This window comes from Xyrauchen texanus, chromosome 38 (assembly GCF_025860055.1).
Source record: "Xyrauchen texanus isolate HMW12.3.18 chromosome 38, RBS_HiC_50CHRs, whole genome shotgun sequence".
Taxonomy (NCBI): Eukaryota; Metazoa; Chordata; class Actinopteri; order Cypriniformes; family Catostomidae; genus Xyrauchen; species Xyrauchen texanus.
The window spans coordinates 29,583,413-29,589,522 of NC_068313.1; positions in this window are offsets into that span (position 1 = coordinate 29,583,413).

Consider the following 6,110-nt stretch of genomic DNA (forward strand, 5'->3'; position numbering starts at 1 on the left):
GGTGTACAATAAAAATGTTTTAAAATCTTTAGCATATTGCAATTTTTTGCTCCATGGTGGACGTACAATACATATTTATTACCACTGAATAAGTAGCTTAGCTAGGCTTGAAATTTGATTCCAATTGACAACTCTTACAAAAATAAAGAGTTGTTATTTCAATCTTATAGAGATAGACTTTGATTGGAAATAACTTTAAAAAAAAGACTTGAAACTTATAAATCAAATGGTCATTATGTTAATGTCAATAAGACAAACTCTCAGCAATAATAGGCAATAAAAACAAAAGTGAAAACGTTTGATTGCTTCTTAAAATCTTTATGTTGGTTTTTTGAACACTTCTGCTCTCTTTGGAAGTAGAGAAATATTTTAAGGCATGTTGTCAATGGACTATTGGCAAACATTTCTGAAGCTTGCACACTGAAACTTAGCAAACTACACCCAACCCAATTCCAACAGTCTGCCGACCAGGATATGAGCAGGAAGTGCTACATCATTTATTTGTTTTCCACATAACCAATGGTGTGCCAATCCCTTGTTGTTCAGCTAGTTTACTAACTATATATTTATGGAGATTCTCTAGTGCTGTCTTCTGCTGGCTGCATGCCTACCAAACAACCTGACCTGCTCATTTGCACACTAATAGGGGTTTTGATCACAATAAACCACCTGCCAGAATGAACTTGCAATGAAGCCCTTTTGTATTTTTGTTTAAATTAAAGCTTATGGTTTTTGTTTACATTATGTTTGTATATAAATAAGATTTGATCTGATTTTACACACTAAGATGCTACAATGCGTACCTCAAAATAGTATTGATTAAAACTTTTGGTATTCAGTTCACTTTTAAGAACTTAAAAACAGCACATTCTGTTAAAACTTGTAGCTGTCCTACATTTGCTCCCCCTTGTGGTTCAAAGATTTAAAATATTTTGTGTTCTGTTTGGAACTAACTGGAATGTATAAATTGTATAACATGTATTTATACATGTATAAAATGTGTCTCTGAAACAGAAATCAAATGTATACATATATTTTAAAATACAATTATTTGTGTTTTTTTATAAGTATATATTTTACCCTATTTTCTTCACTTGAATGCATGAAACAATGTCAATGTTAGTTCATTCTTTTCTTGGCTCACAAAGTGTAAGTAAATTCATTTTTGTTTGTTTTTTTATCATCGTTTGATAGGTTTTTAACTCCACTTTAAAGAATGTTTGCATACCTGCTCAAATGACAAAATATTACATAATTCCCAGATTTTTTTTTTTTATTATTATTATTTTTTTTTTTTTTTTGCTTTCAGTTTCTGTCAGTGACGTTGCATGATTTTTATCCACCAGCAGATGGGTCTGTAGGATCAGACATAAAATGGCAATCCATTCCTCTTCTCATGATGGGCTGTATAGACTACTGTTAGTCTGGTGACCAGTGTTGGGTGTAATCTGATTACAAAATAATTCATTATTGCAAGCTAATTACTTTTCAGTGCAAAAATAGTATAGCATTACATTTAAAATTCTTGTAATCAGAATAGGGTTTACTGACTTTCAGTTAAGTTAATACATTTTCTAAAATGTATTTTCTAAAATAAAATGTTTGTAGAATACATGTAAAACATGAATTGTGTTCAAATGTACAGTATGTCTGTTTGTGTTTGTGGCAGCTGAACAGTGTGCGCCCCATAACGAGTCATTGTAAAGGATTATTTAGCGGATAAAACGTAATCTTATAAAGAATGTGTTTTAGAAAGTAACTTAAAGTAATTAGTAATGTGATAACTTTTTTGATCAAATAAACAAGGGCGGTTCTAAGGTCAATGAAAATCCAGGGCTCAGCTCAGACCTAAAATAAAGTGGGTCCCCATAGTTCTTGGTAAACTTTGTGAATAAAACAAATTATAATTATTATACATATTAAAAACATATTATACATATTCACAAATGTGTTATTTCTAAAGCAGATGCTATACTTGTGCAAATTGGAAATATTCCGCCTAATGTTATACTTATGTTGTGCAATCTGGCAACCATCTCACTTTCCCCTTTGAACAAACTCTGTAGTGCAATATTCTGCTCAAGGAAAAGTGTTAGCCTATATTCGGCTATTCTGTGTCCATTCTTGAGGCTGCTTGTGATGTTTGGTGCCTCTAATTTTGCAGGTAAACCTTCTCAGTGATTAAATTAAATATAAAAGTTGACCTCGGCATCACTGACATGCGAGCAAAAGCAAGCCAGAGACGAATATGTAAATCTATTTTTTATTTGTGCAATTTAGAAACGTTGAAGTCCCTTCACACCTGTATGTTAATCTGACTCTTGCAGTAATCATTTATCATATTCATGCAGTCTGTGTTATTCAGTTGTGTGCTGAAAGTCAAACCATCGAGGAGACCCGCATCATGACCCTTTTAGCATGTAAACAGGTAGTGTTTTAGAAAAAAAATAAGTAAACTCGCCCACTTTGCCCATACATTAAAAGTTCTATAAATGTATTTTTTATTATTATTATTCAAACTGAATAATAAATTAACAGGGAAGTAGAGTTTGCAAAATACATTTATAATCTCAGCCTTTATTTGTTTATTTAATGCCTGATATAAAAATATCTACCTTTATAGAGCAATATAATACTTTAGGCAATTGCAGAATAGTCCCTAGTCACAGACACGCTTCAGAAAATTGAGTACACAACTATTTCTGGGATTAAAAGATCCAAAAACCAAATCAATGCAGAACATTGTATCTCAAAAGTTATACAATGTGTTGGCATTGGTGTTGTGGCCCAGTAAGTGCTGCTTGCAGCTCTATTTAAGATTTCATTTTAGCTTCAATTGTTGAAGCACATTGTGACTCATTGAAGACACATTGTGACTTCCAGTGAGGTCAAATGTCAGATTAGCTTCAGTTCAGCCATGTACATCAGGGACAAACATTCTCCTAATAGTCATGTGCTGGTATTGTATATTTAAAGACATTTAAAAGACAAAGCATGACAGTATGTATACTTAGAACAGAAAATACATTTTACAGTATGTTAAATGTAAATTGTCAAATGGGGTGGGTAGACAATTTCTGAGAATATAGCTATGACCATTTTTGGCTGTTGACAGACAGTCCCAGAAAGAGAAAATGTGTCAGTGTGCTGTATACATGATCTATTCTTCTGTTTGCATTCAGATTTGTATGATGCACAGAACTGTGTAGATCAGTGGTTCTCAAACGGTGTGCCATGATATTTGCAGAGCTCCAGCATTTGCGAGTGAAAATTACCGCGTGCGAATTCGGACAATTATTTGGCTGCAGCGGTGCGAGTGACAGCTGATCATCTTACACCCAAAGTTATGAACTTGTTATTGCAACCTACAATCAGAACAAAAACTCTCTGATGCATCTTGAATCATATACCAAGTACTTTTGAAAGAGGCACGTTAGTTAATTTAGCATTCAAAGCGCCGTTTTCTCAGTCTCACACGGCTGCGAGCGCTTTCCTCTTCTATCTTTCGCGCGCACGCATAGACAGTGTTTTGAATAATTCATTATGGGTGATGTCTTAACCTCGCGCTCAAACGCAAGTTTCTGAGAAAAATAGCGAGTCAAATAAGAATGCACGAATCCATAAAATGCGCGATACTAGTAAATAGCATGTCAGTGTCCTCGTCTAACTCAACACGATGAGCAAAATCTCAAACAAAAAAATAACCATGAAATGTCACTAACAATAAGAGCCACTTTGGCCACGCACTGCCTGACTGCAAAAACGTATTAAAAAGGCATCCTGTTGAAATGTTCACACTTCATGATGGGACTACCAAGCAGCTGCATAACATCGCGCTTATGAAAATTCCAGGTTCCAGAAAATAAACAAACATTTTATAATCATCTTATTATTTTTATCCATTATTCTTTTGCATTTTTTCCTAATATATATATATATATATATATATATATATATATATATATATATATATATATATATATATATACACACACACACACAAATCAGGGCTCTACGTAAAAAAATTAAAATAATATAAAAATATAATAATATATATAACTGTTTAATACAGTTTACATTTGAAGTCAGAAGTTTACATACAACTTAGCCAGATACATTTAAACTCAGTTTTTCACAAGTCCTGACATTAAATCATACAAAACATTGCCTGTCTTAGGCCAGTTAGTATCACTACTTTATTTTAAGACTGTGAAATGTCAGAATAATAGCAGAGAATTGTTTATTTCAGCTTTTATTTCTTTCATGCACATTTTCTATCGGATTGAGGTCAGGTCTTTGTGACCGCCACTCCAATACCTTTATTTTGTTGTCCTTAAGCCATTTTGCCACAACTTTGGTCACTGTCCATTTGGAAGACCCATTTGCGATAACTTCATGGCTTATGTCTTGAGATTTTGCTCATGATGCCACTATTTTGTGAATTGCACCACTCCCTCCTGCAGCAAAGCACCCCCACAACATGATGCTGCCACCCACATGCTTTACAGCTGGGATGGTGTTCTTTGGCTTGCAAGCCTCACCCTTTTTCCTCCAAATATATAACGATGGTCATAATGGCCAAACGTTCAATTTGTTTTTCATCAGACCAGAGGAAATTTCTCCAGAAAGTAAGATCTTTGTCCCCATGTGTACTTGCAAACTGTAGTCTGGCTTTTATATGGCAATTTTGGAGCAGTGGCTTCTTCCTTCCTTGGCAGCCTTTCAGTTTATGTTGAAATAGGACTCGTTTTACTGTGGATATAGATACTGTCTAAATATTTCCTTCAACATCTTCACAAGGTCCTTTGCTGTTGTTCTGGGATTGATTTGCACTTTTTGCACCAAACTACATTCATCTCTAAGAGACAGAATGTGTCTCCTTCCTGAGTGGTATGATGGCTGCATGGCTCCATGGTTTTTATACTTTCGTACTATTGTTGTATGAACGTGGTACCTTAAGGCGTTTGGAAATTGCTCCCAAGGATGAGCCGGACTTGTTGAGGTCCACAATTTTAGTTTCTGAGGTATTGGCTGATTTCTTTTGATTTTCCCATAATGTCAAGCAAAGAGTTTGAAGGTAGGCCTTAAAATACATCCACAGGTACACCTCCAATTGACTCCAATTAGCCTATCAGAGTCTAATTGGCTAATTGCCTAAAGGCTTGACATCATTTTCAGGAATTTTCCAAGCTGCTTAAATGTAGTTAAGTTAGTGTATGCAAACTTCTGACCCACTGAAATTGTGATATAGTCAAATAAAAGTTAAACAATATGTCAGTAAACAACTGTTGGAAAAATTACTTGTCATGCACAAATAGATTTGCTGAATTGCCAAAACTATAGTATGCTAATATGAAATCTGTGGAGTCGTTAAAATATTAGTTTTAATGACTTCACCCCAAGTATATGTAAACTTATGACTATCTGTATTTCACATTTATGAGGATGCACGCATCATTGTATTTTGAGGGAAATTTTGAATGCCTTGGAAATTTAATATGTGCCTTGGTACAAAAAAAATTGGAGAACCACTGGTGTAGATTGTATCGGTATGCAAATGTTCATATGACCTCTTGCACCAACCATATTGTATTTTTTGTTTCCCCACATTGTAATTGTTTCTTATCTATCATTTTGTTGTTATAATCTTTTTATTAGCTGTATTTATTACTTCTATTCTACAAAACTACACTACCTCAACACCATTGTTTTGCTTTCTTTTTCCTTTGTGCACCTGATGATGATTCTGAATGACAATAAACTGAACCTGAATATTTGGGCATGGTGAGAGATAGATTGTGGTGGCCTCATACTGTATGTGCATTGCAACAAGTTGCTTTTTTGAGGGTCTTGATCACAAAATAGATAGAAGATTTCTTTGGCTCTTTGAATGCTTTTTGTCATTATTGATGTTTCATTATATGTATGGTGAACAACATTACAACCCCCACCCCCTTCAGCTTTTTCATGCTATAGATAATGATCACAGAGTAGATCACATTCCATATCACTGAAATCCATAGTTAGTGAATTATCATTCTCATATTTTCATGTACATACACATTTTGTCAGGTAGTGGGTCAAATCTGAGACTTCTCTGTAAACAAAAA